Below are 17338 nucleotides of genomic sequence, written 5' to 3' on the forward strand. Positions count from 1 at the left end.
GTCCTCTTGATGGAGGTAAAACCTGGGGGTTACATTTTGGAAACAGCCAAAAGTCGCAGGGTGCTAAGTCCGGGGAATAAAGTGGCTGGGTCCAGTTTCGGAATACATTTCTAGGCCAGGAACTGGCGATCCACTTGACGGGCCACAGTTCCAGTCTTTTGCTTCGAACATATTCTCGTAACCTTTTCATTTTCCACATTTGCTTCCATCCTTTGGGCTTTTGGCAGCCCATTTCTTCCGTCATCGTGGACGTTTTCCCGCCTCTCCTTAACCACTTGCCGACCGTGCTATAGTTGCGGGGTTGGCCAGTTTTGGGACGGTGTCATATGATGTCCTCCTGTGATCGCGCCTGCCGTGGCGCACAGGCGGCGCACTCTGTGATCGCTGTGTCCTAGACTCTTTACCATGCGATCAGCTGTGTCCAATCATACCTGATCACGATGCAAACACAAGCCGATTATCGGCATTCCTTTCCTCATGTTGTCAGCGTGAGGAGAGCTGATAACCAGCTTCTGTAAAAAGGACATCCACACTGATAATGAGGGCACTGATTATCAGTGCAGTCCCAACAGTGCTGCCTATCAGTGCCCGCCAGTGCTGCCAATCAGTGCCCACCAGTGCTGCTAATCAGTGCTCAGCAGTGCTGCCAATCAGTGCCCACCAGTGCTGCCAATCAGTGCCCACCAGTGCTACCTATCAGTGCCCACCAGTGCTGCCAATCAGTGCCCACCAGTGCTGCTAATCAGTGTTGCCAATCAGTGCCTCCTCATCAGTGTCACCTATCAGTGCTGCCTTTCAGTGTCCATCAGTACAGTCTATCAGTACCAATCAGTGAAGGAGAAAAATTACCTGTTTGCAAAATTTTATAACAAACTATGAAAAACATTTTTTTTCCCCAAATTTTCGGTCTTTTTTCATTTTTTAATCACCCAGTGGTGATTAAATACCATCAAAATAAATCTCTATTTGTGTAAAAAAAAAAAAAAGTGTCAGTGCTGAAAGCTGAAAATTGGCCTGGGCAAGAAGGGACAGTAATAAAAATAAAGGCGCAAAGTAAAATTAAAAAGTAAAATTAAATAAGAAAAAAAAAAAAAGAATTTAAATCTCCCGATCCCTTTGTGCTTGCGCACAGAAGGAAACGCATACGTAGGTCGCGCCCAGATATGTAAACGGTGTTCACATCACATGTGAGGTATCGCCACGATCGTTAGCGCGAGAGCAACAATTCTAGCACAGTTACCTGTAACTCTAAACGGGTAACCTGTAAAAATGTTTAACCACTTCAGCCCCAGAAGATTTGGCTGCTCAATGTCTAGAGCATTTTTTGGGATACGGCACTGCGTCGCTTTAACTGACAATTGCGCGGTAGTGCGATGCTGTACAAAAACAAAATTGACGTCTTTTTTTTCCCACAAATAGAGATTTCTTTTGTTGGTATTTGATCATCTCTGCGGTTTATTTTTTTTGCGCTATAAACAAAAAAAGAGCGACAATTTTGAAAAAAACACAATATTTTGCACTTTTTGCTATGATACATATCCCCATTTTTTTTTTAAAAAAAAAAGCAAAATTTTTCTCAGTTTAGGCTGATATGTATTCTTCTACATATTTTTGGTAATAAAAATTGCAATAAGCGTATATTGATTGGTTTGCGCAAAAGTTATAGCGTCTACAAAATAGGGGATAGATTTATGGCATTTTTATTATTTTTTTTACTAGTAATGGCGGCGATCTGCGATTTTCATTGTGACTGCGACATTATGGCGGACACATTGGACACTTTTGACACATTTGTGGGATGACTGACAATTATACAGCGATCAGTGCTATAAAACTGCACTGATTACTGTATAAATGTCACTGGCAGGGAAGGGGTTACTACTAGGGGGCGATCAAGGGGTTAACTGTGTTGCCTGGGTGTGTTCTAACTGTAGGGGGGAGGGGACTGACTATAGGAGATGACAGATTGTGGTTCCTAGCTATTAGTAACTCACGATCTGTCACTCCTCTCAGAGCAGAACAGGGATTTGTGTGTTTACACACACGTCCCTGTTCTGCCTCTCGTGCCCGCAATCGCTTGTGGCCGGCGGTCATGAGCATCGGCACCCCCCCTGTAGTGCAGCAAGCGCGCACGCCTGCTCCCACTTAAAGGAGCCGACGTATAGCTACGACGGCTCACAGGAATGTGCCGACCTGCTGCAGTATAATGACGGCGGCTGGTCGGCAAGTGGTTAAAGCGACGCTTTTAAGTACCGTAGCTTGTCGCCATTCCACTAGCGGGCGCAATTTTAAAGCTCGACATGTAGATATCTATTTACTTGGCGTAACATCATCTTTCACATTATACAAAAAAAAAAAAAAACTGGAGTAACTATTGTGTTTTGTTTTGTTTTTTCATATATTTCATAAATATTTTTTTCCAAAAAGTTTGAAAGACTGCTGCGCAAATACTGTGTGACATAAAATATTGCAACAATCGCCGTTTTATTCTCTAGGGTCTCTGCTAAAAAAAAAAAAAAAAGTATAATGTTTGGGGATTCTAAGTAATTTTCTAGCAAAAAATACTGATTTAACCTTGTAAACAAAAATTTCCAGAAAAGTGGTCACCAAGTGGTTAAAACATGTGGCCACAACCAGGGGCGGACTGACAACTCATGAGGCCCCCGGGCAATAGGAGATTATGGGCCCCCGGGCAATAGGAGATTATGGGGCCCCCAGGCAATAGGAGATTATAGGGCCCCCAGGCAATAGGATATTATGGGGCCCCCAGGCAATAGGAGATTATGGGGCCACACAGTATACACACACAGACACATACAGTATACACACACAGACATACAATATACACACACAGAATACACATACACACACTGAAAAGGTACTGGAGAGGTGGGGCAGCTATAATCTTGGGATTTATTAAAAAAACACAGATTTTTACATACTGTCCCTGGTTTTATTGAGGCTGGCAACCCTGATGGGGCCCCTTAGTGGCATGGGGCCCTCGGGCAGTGCCCGAATGGTCAGTCCGCCCCTGGCAACAATACATGGCAATGCACCTGCTCTATGTGAGGTGCATTGCTGTGCCATTCATGGTCAATTGGACCCCCAACACATTGTACAGCAGAGCACAATGCAGATACCGCGTGTTGCGGTTCTCTGCATTGTTTAAGAAATGGTCATGCACATTTTTTTTTCATCCGTTGAGAATGAACTACCTCAACACAACGCACGTTAAAGCATGGCATAATGCACTGCAGTGGAATGCTGAATGGGGCCCTTAGCAGCCATAGCAGTTTGTATTATCTGAAGCAGAATGAGAGAAAAATCTGCGATGGAGTTCCTTGAAATATCCTTTAGACAATTTGGGATTGTAGGAGGAAACCAGCGCACCTGCAGGAAGGCTGTGCAAACATGGGGATAACATGGACTGATCCTAGTTTCCTAGAGAGGATTCAGAAGGACCTTGAGCAAAATACACTGAACTTCCAATTTTTAGTTTTATTGGTGCTTCAATAGGAGTTAACAGCCAAAGGTTTATATGCTAATGGTCCTGACGTGGAGCACAATATTCTTTGCCTTGCACGTGCAGTTCAAAACTGTGCTTATCGCTGCTTTCTCTATGTTATTTATCTTGGAAATAGTTTTTTTCTTTTTGCAAATGCAATAGTGATTCTAAAGGCTGAAGGTTTTTCTTTTACCTGCAGCCCCCCCAGCTCCCCCTTAATACTTACCTGAGCCTGATCCCGATCAGTGATGCACATCGTTGGACAGAGAGGCAACAGTGGGAGCCATTGGCTCCCGCTGCTGTCAATCACAAACAATGGTGAGGGAGCCGGGGGCATGGCCGAGACATGCTCTGTATGTCTATAGACACACAGAGCGGGCTCTGGATTGAGCCTTCACAAGTGCCCTCATATTAAGACCCTAATTAAAAGACAGCTTGAAGAACACATAATGTGTCACCGTGGTGTCCTGTGCCCCCACCCCACTCCCACAGTAGTATCCTCTGCCCCTCCTCATATCACTTCATAACCCCCCCATAGTGTCCTGTACCACAACCCCCACAGTAGTGTCCTTCCCACCTTCACATCACTCCCCCCACAGTTATGTACTCTGCCCCCCAACAGTAGTGTTCTCTGCCCCTTTGCTACCCACCCCCCCCCACAGTAGTGTCCTTTGCACCTCATACAGTAGTATCCTCTGCTCCCCATTGCACGGTCCGCTGCCCCCCTTCCAGGGGCAGACTGACAACTAATGGGGCCCCCAGACAATAGGAGAAGATTATGGGGCCCCCGGGCAATAAGAGATTATGGGGCCCCTGGGCAATAGGAGAAGATTATGGGCCCCCGGGCAATAGGAGATTATGGGGCCCCTAGGCAATAGGAGATTATGGGGCCCCCAGGCAATAGATTATGGGGCCACACAGTATACACACACACACATACAGTACACACACAGACACACAATATACACACACAGTATACACACACAGAATACACATACACACAATGAAAAGGTACTGGAGACGCGGGGCAGCTATAATCTTGGGATTTTTAAAAAAACACAGATTTTTACATACTGTCCCTGGTTTTATTGAGGCTGGCAACCCTGATGGGGCCCCTTAGTGGCATGGGGCCCTCGGGCAGTGCCCGAGTGCCCGAATGGTCAGTCCGCCCCTGCCCCCTTCACATCACCGCCCACTGTAGTGTTCACTGCCCCCTGATAGCAGTGTCCCTGCTAGCAAGCCCCTAATAATATCCTCTGCCCCCCTTCATATCACTTCATAACACCCCCCATGTTGTCCTGTACACCAACCCCCTTCACATCACCCCCCAAACACAGTCATGTACTCTGCCCCCCCCCAACAGTAGTGTCCTCCGCCCCTCTGCTACCCACCACCCCCACACACACACACTCGCACAGTAGTGTCCTCTGCCCCCCAATACAGTAGTATCCTCTGCTTCCCATAGCAGGGTCCTCTGCCCCCCTTCACATCACCGCCCACTGTAGTGTCCACTGCCCCCTGATACCAACTAGAAGTGTCCCTGCTAGCAAGCCCCTAATAAAAAGTTAGCTTGAAGAACACATAATGTGTCGTAGTGGTATCCTGTGCCACCACCCCACTCCCACAGTAATATCCTCTGCCCCCCCTTCATATCACTTCATAACACCCCCCATGGTGTCCTGTACCCCAGCCCCCACAGTAGTGTCCTCCACCTCCCCAACAGTAGTGTCCTCTGCCACTCTGCTACCCCCCCCCCCACATTAGTGTCCTCTGCCACTCTGCTACCCCCCCCCCCCCCCCCACAGTAGTGTCCTCTGCCCCCTTCACATCACCCCCTCACACAGTTATGTACTCTGCCCCCCCCCCCTCCAACAGTAGTGTCCTCTGCCCCTCCAACAGTAGTGTCCTCTGCCCCTCTGCTACAAAGGGCCGGCAAATCAGGGATGTGTTTGTAATCTGCCATTGGCTGCCCACGGTCGATGGGTAGATCACGACCAACAGCTTGCCGACCCTTGGTGTATGGGCAGCTTTATTTCTTATTCTTATCAATTTCTGTCCTGGTGATCATTGTCGAATTGAAAGAATGTATCTCTCCAGCAGGAACACCGATAGCCATAAAGTTCTCTTACAGGTTCCATTTCCAAAACTTAAAGAATAAAGTTTTGGCTTTAGATACGCATAAAAAATATTATTATTATTCCCATTTTCACATTTTCTTTATTACTAAATTTCCAACAATTTTCATTTTAGATTTTTGCTTAATCATTGAACTAACAAGCCCTAAAACGTTTATGGAAAGCGATAAAACATGCAGTTTTTGCCGGCATTAATTTGTCTGATCGGTTAGGCCTGGAGTGAACGTGATTAAAGTGATAACATTTATTGGTGGTTCGTTTTCTTACTTTAAAATGTGTTCCCTTTGTGTGAATCTCATGCCCAATAAGCAGTACAGGTCTTAAACGGGATCTTGATTTATGATCACATAAAAATGTGCAAATATTATCCTTTTTTTAATTAATTGCAACAGTGGGGAACTTTAAAGCAAAACTATACTCATATATATACCCTTGTAATTATTAATTGCGCTGTTGCTTTGTATTTTGCTATGTCTAGCCTTTCTCGTGCTGTGCTTTTGCACAAATGGGAAATGCAAGTTTCCCAACTGGAAATTGCAAGATACTTGGAGCTAGAAGTCGAGGAATGTGGGTAGTGTTGTAGCTACAGCCGTGGCCAAAAGTTTTCAGGACACAAATAATAATTTTCACAAAGTCTGCTGCCTCAGTTTTTATGATGGTAATTTGCATATATACTCCAGAACGTTATGAAGAGTGAGAGTGATCAGATGAATTGCAAAGTCCCTCTTTCCCATGAAAATGAACTTCATCCCATAAAAAAAACATTTCCACTGCATTTGTGAAGAAGGCTTTGGGGCGCCCAAGAAAAGTCCAGCAAGCACCAGGACCGTCTCCTACAGTTGATCCAGCTGCGGGATCGGGGCACCACCAGTGCAGAGCTTTCTTAGGAGTGGCAGCAGTCAGATGTGAGCACATTGGGCATGCTCAGTGAGGAGAAGACTTTTGGAGGATGGCCTGGTGTCAAGAAGGGCAGCAAAGAAGCCACTTCTCTCCAGGAAAAACCTCGGGGACAGACTGATATTCTGAAAAAGGTACAGGAATTGGTCTACCGAGGACTGGAATAAAGTCATTTTTTTTAATGAGTCCCCTTTCCAATTGTTTGGGTCACCCGGAAAAAACCTTGTCCGGAGAAGAAAAAGTGAGCGCTACCATCAGTCCCGTGTCATGCCAACAGTAAAGCACCCTAAAACCATTCATATGTGGGGTCGCTTCTCAACCAAGGGAGTGGGCTCACTCACAATTTTGCCTAAGAACACAGCCATGAATAAAAAACGGTACAAAAATATCCTCTGAGAGCAACTTCTCCCAACCATCCAAGAACAGTTTGGTGCGGAACAATGTATATTCCAGCATGATGGAGCACCTTGCCATAAGCCAAGAGTGATAACTAAGTGGATTGGGGAACAAAACATCGAAATTTTGAGTCCATGGCCAGGAAACTCCCTAGACCTTAATTGATTGAGAACTTGTGGTCAGTCCTCAAGAGGCGGGTGAACAAACCCCCCCCCCCCCACACACACACACACACAAATTCAGACAATCTCCAAGCACTGACTATGCAAGAATTGGGGGCTGCCATCAGTCAGGATGTGGCCCTGAAGTTGATTTACAGCATGCCAGGGAGAACTGCAGATATCTTGAAAAAAGAAGTGTCAACACTGCAAATATTGACTTTTTGCATAAACTTCACGTAATTGTCAATAAAAGCCTTTGACCCTTTCGAAATGCTTGTAGCTATACTTCAGTATACCATTAGTAACATCCGACAAAAACACTGAGGCAGCAGACTTTGTGAAAATTAATATTTGTGTCATTCTCAAAACTTATGGCCACGGCTGTACAAGTGTATATTATTTTTTTTTTTATATGCAGATACAAGCAATAGTATTTTTTTTTTTTTGTTTTTGGCACAGCAACGTTTAGCAGCTGGTTTTAACAACTTGCGGACCGCCCGCCGGTATTTAGACGTAGAATACTGGGGTTGTGGCAACAGATAGCTGCCATAACCCTGGTATATTCTTAAACAGGAGACAGTCCTCTTTCTGATAAAAGTGGTCTCTGTGGCGGATTCGTCGCAAGATCGCTTATATTGGTGGCAGGAGGAACCCCCCCCCCCCCCCGCCATGCTGCGGTCTTCTCAGCCGCTTACCGGAGCCGATCCGGTCCTCTCCCCTCTGAGACATGGAGCTGAGTGAGGGAAAGATGGCCCCGCTCGGCTCCATGACATTGGATGATGGAAGCGACGTCAAACGTCACTTCCGCCCAATGGTCTTAAAGGGGAATTTATATTTATTTATTTATTTATTTTTTAAAGGCATATATTTATATATTTAATTGCATTTAAGTGTAAATGTGAGATCTGAGCTCTTTTTGACCCAAAATCTCACATTTAAGAGGTCCTGTCATGCATTTTTTCCTATTACATGGGATGTTTACATTCCTTCCAATAGGAATAAAAGTGACCCAAACATTTTTTTTTTTTTAAAGGACAGTGTAAAAATAAAAAAATAAAAAGTAAAATAAATAAGAAAAATAAAACAAAAATTTAAAGTGCCCCGTCCCGTCGAACTCGCACGCAGAAGCAAACGCATACGTAAGTCGCGCCCGCATATAAAAATGGTGTTCAAACCACACATGTGAGGTATCGCCGCAATCGTTAGAGCAAGAACAATAGTTCTAGCAAAAGACCTCCTCTGTAACTCAAAACTGGTAACCTGCAGAAATTTTTAAACATCTCCTATTGAGATTTTTCAGGGTCAAAGTTTGTCGCCATTCCACAAGATGGCGCAATTTTGAAGCACAACATGTTGGGTGTCAATTTACTTGGCGTAACAATATCAAAAAAAAAAAATTGGGCTAACTTTTCTTATTTTTTTAATTCAAATAAGCATACTTTTTTCCCCCAAAAAATTGCGCTTGTAAGACCGCTGCGCAAATACGGTTTAACATAAAGTATTGCAACGGCCGCCATTTTATTCTGAAAAAAATATATATAATGTTTGGGGGGGGGGGGGGTCTAAGTGATTTTCTAGCAAAAAAAAAAAATTATTTTAACTTGTAAACACCAAGTTTGAAAAATAAGAGCCCGGTCCTTAAGTGGTTAAGAAATCTAAAATACATTTTTCTTCTGGGTGCGAATGGTGTATCGTCACCCAAGCCCACCAGCCCCACATATTTTTTTTTTTCTGCAAATGTCCTCCTGTTTCCCAGCTCAATTCTCCCCTGGAGGGAAGACACTCCCAGTATAACCCACAGCAAACCAGTACTGTATTTATAATTTACCACCAGCTCAAGTGGGAGAGATGACACTGGAATGGCTCTAGTCACCCCTACCAGTTTTGAGTTTGCTGCAGATTATAGCAGAAGTCTACAAAACAAATTTAAAGATAAGTGTTGCTTAACCACTTGCCGACCGCCGCACACACATATACGTCGGCAGAGTGGCTCCCTTTGAATTTGCCACCTTGCGGGCAAGCGCCCGCCGCCGATGGCGCGATAGCATGCCCGCGGGTCCCGCAAACTCAATGTTCCCGCAATCGTAAGAAGGAGAGGCAGAATGGGGAGATGCCTATGTAAACAAGCCATTTCCCCGTTCTGCCTAGTGACATAACAGAGATCTACTGCTCCCTGTCATCGGGAGCAGTGATCGCTGTCATGTCCTAGCTAGCCCATCCCCCCCACAGGTAGAGTCACTCCCTAGGACACACTTAACCCCTTGATCGCCCCCTAGTGTTTAACTCCTTCCCTGTCAGTGTCATTTATACAGTAATCAGCGGCTATTTATAAATGACAATGGTCCCAAAATAGTGCCAAAAGTGTCAGATGTGTCCGCCACAATGTCGCAGTCCCGATAAAAATCGCAGATCGCCGCCATTACTAGTAAAAAAAATAATAATAATAATAAATGCCATAAATCTATCCCATAGTTTGTAGACGCTATAATTTTTGCGCAAACCAATCAATATACGCTTATTATGATTTTTTTTTTTTTTTTTAACAAAAATATGTAGAAGAATAAATATCGGCCTAAACTGAGGAAAAAAATTGTTTTTTTATATATATTTTTGGGGGATATTTATTATAGCAAAAAGTAAAAAATAATGCGTTTTTTTTTTTTTTTCAAAATTGTCGCTCTTTTTTTGTTTATAGCTCAAAAAATAAAAACCGCAGAGGTGATCAAATCATATCACCAAAATAAAGCTCTATTTGTGGGGAAAAAAAGGACATCAATTTTGTTTGGGTGCAACGTCGCGCTTCTGCGCAATTGTCAGTTAAAATGACGCAGTGCCAAATCGCAAAAAAAAAAGCTCTGGTCAGGAAGGGGGCAAATTCTTCCGGGGCTGATGTGGCTAAAGTGAACCTGTACTGAGGAAAGGGGAAAAAACAAACAAAAAAAACTATAAAGCAAAGCTAAATCCTGGCGAGTAGGCCCCATAAAGTGCGCACCTTTTGTTGTTTAGAATAATCTTCTTAAGAGCACCATTGCGGCTTCCTGAAATGCCCCAACTTTAGGAGCATGCCAACTATGGTTTGCATAGAAAACTTCGGCAGGCTCCCTTAGTGCTGTCAAGAGGATTATTCTAACAATGGCAGTCTCTGTCACCATATGGTGCCCGCTACACAGCACTTGGCTTAAGAGTTTGTTACTCAGTACGGGCTACTTTAAAGCCGTACTCCAGGCAGACGGTTAAATACACAGATGGAATATGTATAAGGGGGCTTTTTTTACCAGATAAAGAATTTTTTTTTTTATTCTGTCCATCCAGTCCTGAGATTTACAGAGCTCTGCCACATATTGCACCCCTTTTTTGGCAGAGCAGGAGAGACCTGCTTTTTTCCTCTGCTGCAGTAAAGTAACTGTCAAGCAGGTCTTGTCCCTCCACCAGCCAGTGATTGGATAGAGAAAGGAGAAGTAGCACCTCTCCTTCGCTCTGCTTTCTCCTGCTATCAGCCTGACTACCCTTTTTAAACACAGGAGCACTGCAGCACAACGGACTTACTTGCTCACTGTCTGCTTCATACTCTAAAGTGGAACTGTAGTCAGAAAATTGGATCACTTCAGGCTGTGGCCCCTTTTGTAGGTATAGCTAAGTAAAATATTAAAAATAAGTGTCTATACTGTTTAACCACTTCAGCGCCGTCACACTTTGAATGACAATTGCGCGGTCGTACAACACTGTACACAAAATACATTTTTATAATTTTCTTTCCACAAATAGAACTTTCTTTTGGAGGTATTTGATCACCTCTGTGGTTTTTATTTTTTGCTAAACAAACTAAAAAAGAGCGACATTTAAAAAAAAAAAAAAAAAAAAAAGTTTTTCTTCGTTTCTGTTATAAAATTTTGTTTTCTCCTTCACTGATGGGCACTTATGAGTCGGCACTGATGAGGAGGCACTGATATATAGAATTGATGGGCACTGATAGGCGGCACTGATATGCCGCACTGATGGGCACTGACAGGCGGCACTGATGGGCACTGACAGGCGGCACTGATGGGCACTGACAGGCGGCACTGATGGGCACTGACAGGCGGCACTGATGGGCGCTGACTGTCGGCACTGATGGGCGCTGACTGTCGGCACTGATGGGCGCTGACTGTCGGCACTGATGGGCACTGACAGGCAGCATTGATGGGCACTGACAGGCAGCATTGATGGGCACTGACAGGCAGCACTGATGGGCACTGACAGGCAGCACTGATGGGCACTGACGGGCGGCACTGGTGGGCACTGCCCGGTAGCACTGATGGGCACTGACCGGCGGCACTGATTGGCACTGAACGGCAGCACTAATTGGCACTGATTGGCACTGACAGGCGGCATTGATGGACACTAATAGATGGCACTGATGGGCAGCACTGATTGGACAGGTACTGACAGGTGTTAATGCTGGGCACTGAGATGGACACTGATTGGCACTATGGTGGGCACTGATTTGCACTGTAGTGAGCACTGATTGGCACTTTATTGGACACTGGCAGGGGCTTATGATGGGGCACTGACTAGGCACCGATTGGCAGCTTGTGGGTACATTTGATGGGGGCTGTGCTTATAATCAATGTGCATATATATCAGCACAGACCCCCCCCCCTGACAGGGAGAGCCGCCGATCGGCTCTCCCTGTCAGCGCGAACCGAGGAATGCTGTTTACCGGCACTTCCTGGTTCACGCAATGATCAGCTCTGTGATTGGTCACAGCTGACCATGTGATAAGAAGCCTCTGTCAGAAGTATAGGTAAGTATGATTCTAAATAAAAATAAAAAATCCCACACTCCTCTTTTAAGGCTTTAGAACCACTTCAGCCCTGGAAGATTTGGCTGCTGAATGACCAGGCCATTTTTTGTGATTCGGCACTGCATCGCTTTAACTGACAATTGCGCGGTTGTGCGACGTTGCACCCAAACACAATTGATGTCCTTTTTTTCCCCACAAATAGACCTTTCTTTTGGTGGAATTTGATCGCCTCTGCAGTTTTTATTTTTTGCGCTATGAACAAAAAAAAGAGCGACAATTTTGAAAAAAAAAACACACAATTTTGTACTTTTTGCTATAATAAATATCCCCATTAAAAAAAAAAAAAAAAACTAAACAAATTTCTTTCTCAGTTTAGGCCGATATGTATTCTACTACAAATGTTTGGTAAAAAAAAAATCACAATAAGCGTATATTGATTGGTTTGCGCAAAAGTTATAGTGTCTACAAAATAGGGGATAGATTTATAGCATTTTTATTATTTATTTTTTTTACTAGTAATGGCGGCGATCTGCGATTTTTATCGGGACTGCGACATTATGGCAGACACATCGGACACTTTTGACACATTTTTGGGACCATTGGCATTAATACAGCGATCAGTGCTATAAAAATGCACTGATTACTGTAAAAAATGTCACTGGCAGGGAAGGCGTTAACACTAGGGGGCGATCAAGGGGTTAACTGTGTTGGTGTTTCCAACTGAAGTGGGAGGGGACTGACTAGAGGAAGTGACGGATCGTGGTTCCTAGCTAATAGGAACACACGATCTGTCATTCCTCACAGAGCAGAACATGGATTTGAACACACACTACCGTGTTCTGTCTCTCGTGCCCGCGATCGCTCGTGGCCGGCGGTCATCGCTGCCACGAGCATCGGCACCCCCGTGCGTGCGCCTGCTGTCCCGATCCCACGAGCTGACGTATAGCTACGGACCGGCCGACCTGCCGCAGTAGAATGATGGCGGCTGGTCGGCAAGTGGTTAGGGAATTTGAAAAGGAGAAGCAGAAGACTGATGAGCTTATCTCTCTGTTACTCTGCACAACTGATTAGCTCATTGTGCTGCTTCTCTGAGCTTTGCTGCACAGGCACTGAAAGATGCTGACATGAAGTCTAATTCAGATAATTTCAATAAATGTAATGATGTATTAATGAATACAGAGCTGCATTCATTTTATATTTGCCTTGAGTTCTGCACCGTGGCCAGACTTCTCTCATCGTTTCATAGTTGGCAAGGTTGAATGAAGACACTAGTCCATCCAGTTCAACCCGTTTGGGGGTGTGTGTGTGTCTGTGTGTGTTCTCTTTTCTTTATTGACTTTTTTTTTTTATCATCAGCCTGGAGTTCCGCTTTAATAACAGCACATAATTAATGATTTGCCTCCCAGATCCTTCCCTTCTAGTCTGCACATGTAAAATCCCCCTCTACCACCAACAATACCCGATGGCAGGGCTGCATTTTGTGTTTACACCACCTGAAAGGCTGTCTGATGAGTGTTTTGTTTGGCCTGTGGCTGCCAGGTAGAATATATGTTGATATGTATACATAAAACAAAATATTCCCACACCCAAATCCATATCTCGTCATTCAGATGTTTTGAAGACACAAGATGTCCCATTCACACTGTCTAAATGTACATATCCTCTTTTTTTCTCTGCAGCATGAGAAAGGAGTCTTAGGATCTGCTGCTGCTGCTCTAGACTCACCAAATCGGTAAGTTCATCCTCTTCTTTGTTCACTTTTTCTGGATGTTAATTCATGCAATTGGGGTTTTATTGTGTCGATAAAACCTAAAAGAACCATACATTTAGATATGAATAGTCTACAAGCCTCCTAAGCAAATTTCAGTTTGCAGATGACAAGAACGATACCCACTACACAAGGCTTAACATTTTATAAGATAGTCTATGGTGGACTTGTATAGCTGAAAAGGTTGTGAGACCGTCAGATGAAGATGGGGCACTCTCACTTTTTAATTAAGGACGCGGTGAGGGGATCCTCCCTCCTATCTATGGATTTGTGAACAGGAAGGGCGGGAAGGTTGGATGTTAAGAAGGGCGAAAGGGTAGGGGCAAGAAGGATAAAGGTCAAGAGATTGTTTTTCCCTAAGGAACGCCTCGATTTTGAAGTATAAAGGTCCATAGCCTTTGTGACGTTTGAAATAGGGTTGGAGGGCCAGAGGCCTCAAAAAGGTTAAATGCAGGGGGTGGGATAGAAAGTCTGCAAACTGTTGTGAGGAACTCTGCGATTTTGTAGTGTGAAGGTCCATAATGTTTGTAAAGGTTGAAATAAGGTGGTAAAGCCAGAGGCCTCGTTGTGAGTCTTTCATATACGATTTGTGGACAGGGATGGGAGATGGTTGGGTGTTAAGAAGGGTGAAAGTGTAGAGGGAAGAAAGGATAGGGGCAGGTAGGGTTAAGGTTAAGAGTTTACCCTCTGGGAGATGGGGGAACGCTTACATTATAATGAGGGATGGGGACGAGGGCTTTCTATCTATGGACTTGTGGACAGGGAGGGGGGAAAGTTGGGTGTTAAGAAGGACGAAAGGGTAGGGGCAAGTAGGGTAAAGATTAAGATGTTGTCTTTCCCTGAGGAACTCCTCGATTTTGAAATGTGAAGGTCCATAGCCTTCGTGAGGTTTGAAATAGGGTTGGAAGGTCAGAGGCCTCAAAAAGGTTCAATGCAGGGGGGTGGGATAGAAAGTCTGCAAATCGTGAGGAATTTGAGGATTTTGTAGTGTGTAGTGTGAAGGTCCATAATGTTTGTAAAGGTTGAAATAGGGTGGGAAAGCCAGAGGCCTCGTTGTGAGTCTTTTAAATATGATTTGTGGACTGGGAGAGAAGATGGTTGAGTGTTAAGAAGGGTAAAAGAGTCAAACGAAAAAGGGATAGGGACAGGTAGGGTAAAGGTTAAGAAGTTACCCTTTAAGGGATGAGGGAACTCTCACTTTTTAATGAAGGATGGGGGAGAGGGGTTTCAATCTATGAATTTGTGGACAGGGAGTTAAGAAGGGTGATATGGTAGGGAGCAAGTAGGGTAATGGTTAAGAGGTTGTCTTTCCTTGAGGGACGCTGCAATTTTGTAGTGTTTGTGTGAAGATCCATAGCGTCCGTAAAGGTTGAAATAGAGTGAGAAAGCAAGAGTTCTCAAAAGGTTCAATGCAGGTGGTGGAATATAAAATCTAAATCCTTGTGAATCTTTTATATGCGATCATACAGGGCTATTGTAATAAAGGATGATCTGTACAAGCATTTGTCTGCCAGTCTGGTAGACTAGGTAATAACAAACCTGTATTTGTGAGGATGCTGTTTGTCTTATTTCAAACTTCCTGCTGAACTAGAAAACCATGTTAGCCCCGAGGGACTTTTTAGACTGAAAATGCTTGGATGTTACAAAACTTTAAAGTGTATCTAAAGCCAACATTTTTTTTTTTTTATTTTCGGCTTTGGACGGTTTAGGACAGACTTGGAACCTCTAGCAGGTTATATGTGTTGCCATTGGGAAAATATACCTTTTCTGTTTGTCCAGGTGAGCATTGTCACTGGGACTGAAAGTGATGGGACATCAAAAATACAATGTGATTTTAAAAGCAAGGTGCAAAAGTAAAGCTGATTTAGTCATAACGAAATGTACTTAACACAACTGTATTAAAATGACAAAACCTGTTAATTGTCCAAGTTTTACCTCTGCACTACAGCGGCAGTGATTTTAACAAGTGAGTGACTGCTGGGTGTAGGATCCCCTAAACTTGCACATAATGAACGGAGGAGGGGGGGCAGTTTGGCCTTTTTTACCCTTGGCGCTGGGTGACCTAGTCCCGGCACTGACAACAGGTGTCGAGACGGTACTCCAGTTCTGTCCAGACACAGCATGTCCTCGAATATTGCCTCCACTGGTCTTTCAGGTCTTGGAGGGGACATACACCAAGTCCTTGGTGTACCCCCACAGAAAGAAGTCACAGGGTGTTAGATCTGGTGATCGCGGAGGCCAGGGGAACATTGGCGAGTTGTTCCTTCCTGCACGGCTGATCAAACATTCTGGTAGGGTATCATCATTCAGGTATCAGCGAACATACCAGTGGAAATGAGGAGAAGCACCGTCCTGCTGAAAGACTAGGTGGGGGCAGATCTTCCTCCATCTGTGGCTTAAGCCATTCTGTAATCATGTCCAGGTAGGAGCGACCAGTGACAGTATCTTCAGCAATCGTAAATGGCAGTCATCTTTCGGGTCACCAACGGGGCTCACATTGAAAATTTGTAGTGCAGAGGTAAAACTTGGACGATTCCAGTGGTAACTTTCTAAGAGATGATTTTTCTTATTTTGGAGAGCTCTCCTCCCGCTTCCTATTGTGGCTCAGGACAAGGGAGTGAAGGGAAATCTTCTTGAGAGGCCTCTTCACGCGGTCACGATGCCCTGAATTTACTGCAAGCTACCACAGCTCACTGTAATGGTTGAACCAAAGCACTCTTTCAATAGGGGAAACAAAATTGCAGGGGAGCACACTAGCTTGTTGAAAAAAAAAAAAAAAGTTTGAAAAAATGGGCAGCATATCTAAATATACATTCAACGTACCTGGCAATGCTGCAAAATGCAACATTTTTGTAGGGCTTGTCAACGCCTGCCATAAATACAAAAAAAACACAAACGCTTCTCACATCTTATTAACGCTCATGTATTAATGGCAGGCGTTGACAAGCCCTGCTGGTGTGACCAGGCCCTTAAGATGACTGTACGAAGCCAGATTTGAAACAATCCGGTATGATGAGGCAGTGATCAGCCCGTGTACGGCTCCCCTTGGGGGCAATAATGAGCGTTTTCGACCATCGGAAGTTCTTGTTATCTCACACAGAGATTTATCAATTTGTTGGAAAGTCTCTCTGCATGTGGGCTCTGATCATTCCTTTCTTCTGTAGAGAAAGGGGGGAAAAGAATGTGTTACTATGCAGATGCTGCATTCACTCGGCCAAAAAAAACATCACCTGACACATACTAGTATCAAGACCATAGACGTCCAGATGTCTCATCACCTGTCATTCCTCCATGTGATGTCTGCCAGTCTATAGTCAGACTTACTTTAAAACTAGAACCTCATCTTGAGTTGTCTTAAAGTGGAAGGCAAGTCAAAACCTAACTAAGCTTAAGGTGTTACTGAACCCACAACAGTAAAATCAGTCTGTATATGCAGTAAAGCATGCTTGTTCTACCCACTGTGGAAGGGGTTAATCCTCCACATTGTGTAAAAAGGCTGTTTGATCCTGTCTTCACAGTCCCCAATCCATCTCCTGATAGTACAGAGCTTTGAAGTCACTCTGCACACGTTCAGTTTGGTGTGTATTGCTAGAGATTTGTTTTTTTCTCTAGGGAGGGTGCATGTGATCAGCACGGGGCCAATCCTTTATTGTAAGAGTCCACGAGTATACATTTCTGTTGCATCCAAACAGT

General features: G+C 44.3%; 1 protein-coding gene across 5 annotated transcripts in view; it reads left to right on the forward strand.

Annotated features, from left to right (window-relative positions):
• Window positions 1–17338, forward strand: part of ZBTB20 (zinc finger and BTB domain containing 20) — a 1365016-nt gene that overhangs the window by 415580 nt on the left and 932098 nt on the right. For all 5 annotated transcript variants that reach the window (XM_073617411.1, XM_073617410.1, XM_073617409.1 and 2 more), the window contains one exon: window positions 13557–13609. The gene's annotated coding sequence lies outside the window, so the exon portion shown is untranslated. The remainder of the gene's footprint in view (window positions 1–13556; window positions 13610–17338) is intronic.

This window comes from Aquarana catesbeiana, linkage group LG02 (genome assembly GCF_042186555.1).
Source record: "Aquarana catesbeiana isolate 2022-GZ linkage group LG02, ASM4218655v1, whole genome shotgun sequence".
Classification (NCBI taxonomy): domain Eukaryota; kingdom Metazoa; phylum Chordata; class Amphibia; order Anura; family Ranidae; genus Aquarana; species Aquarana catesbeiana.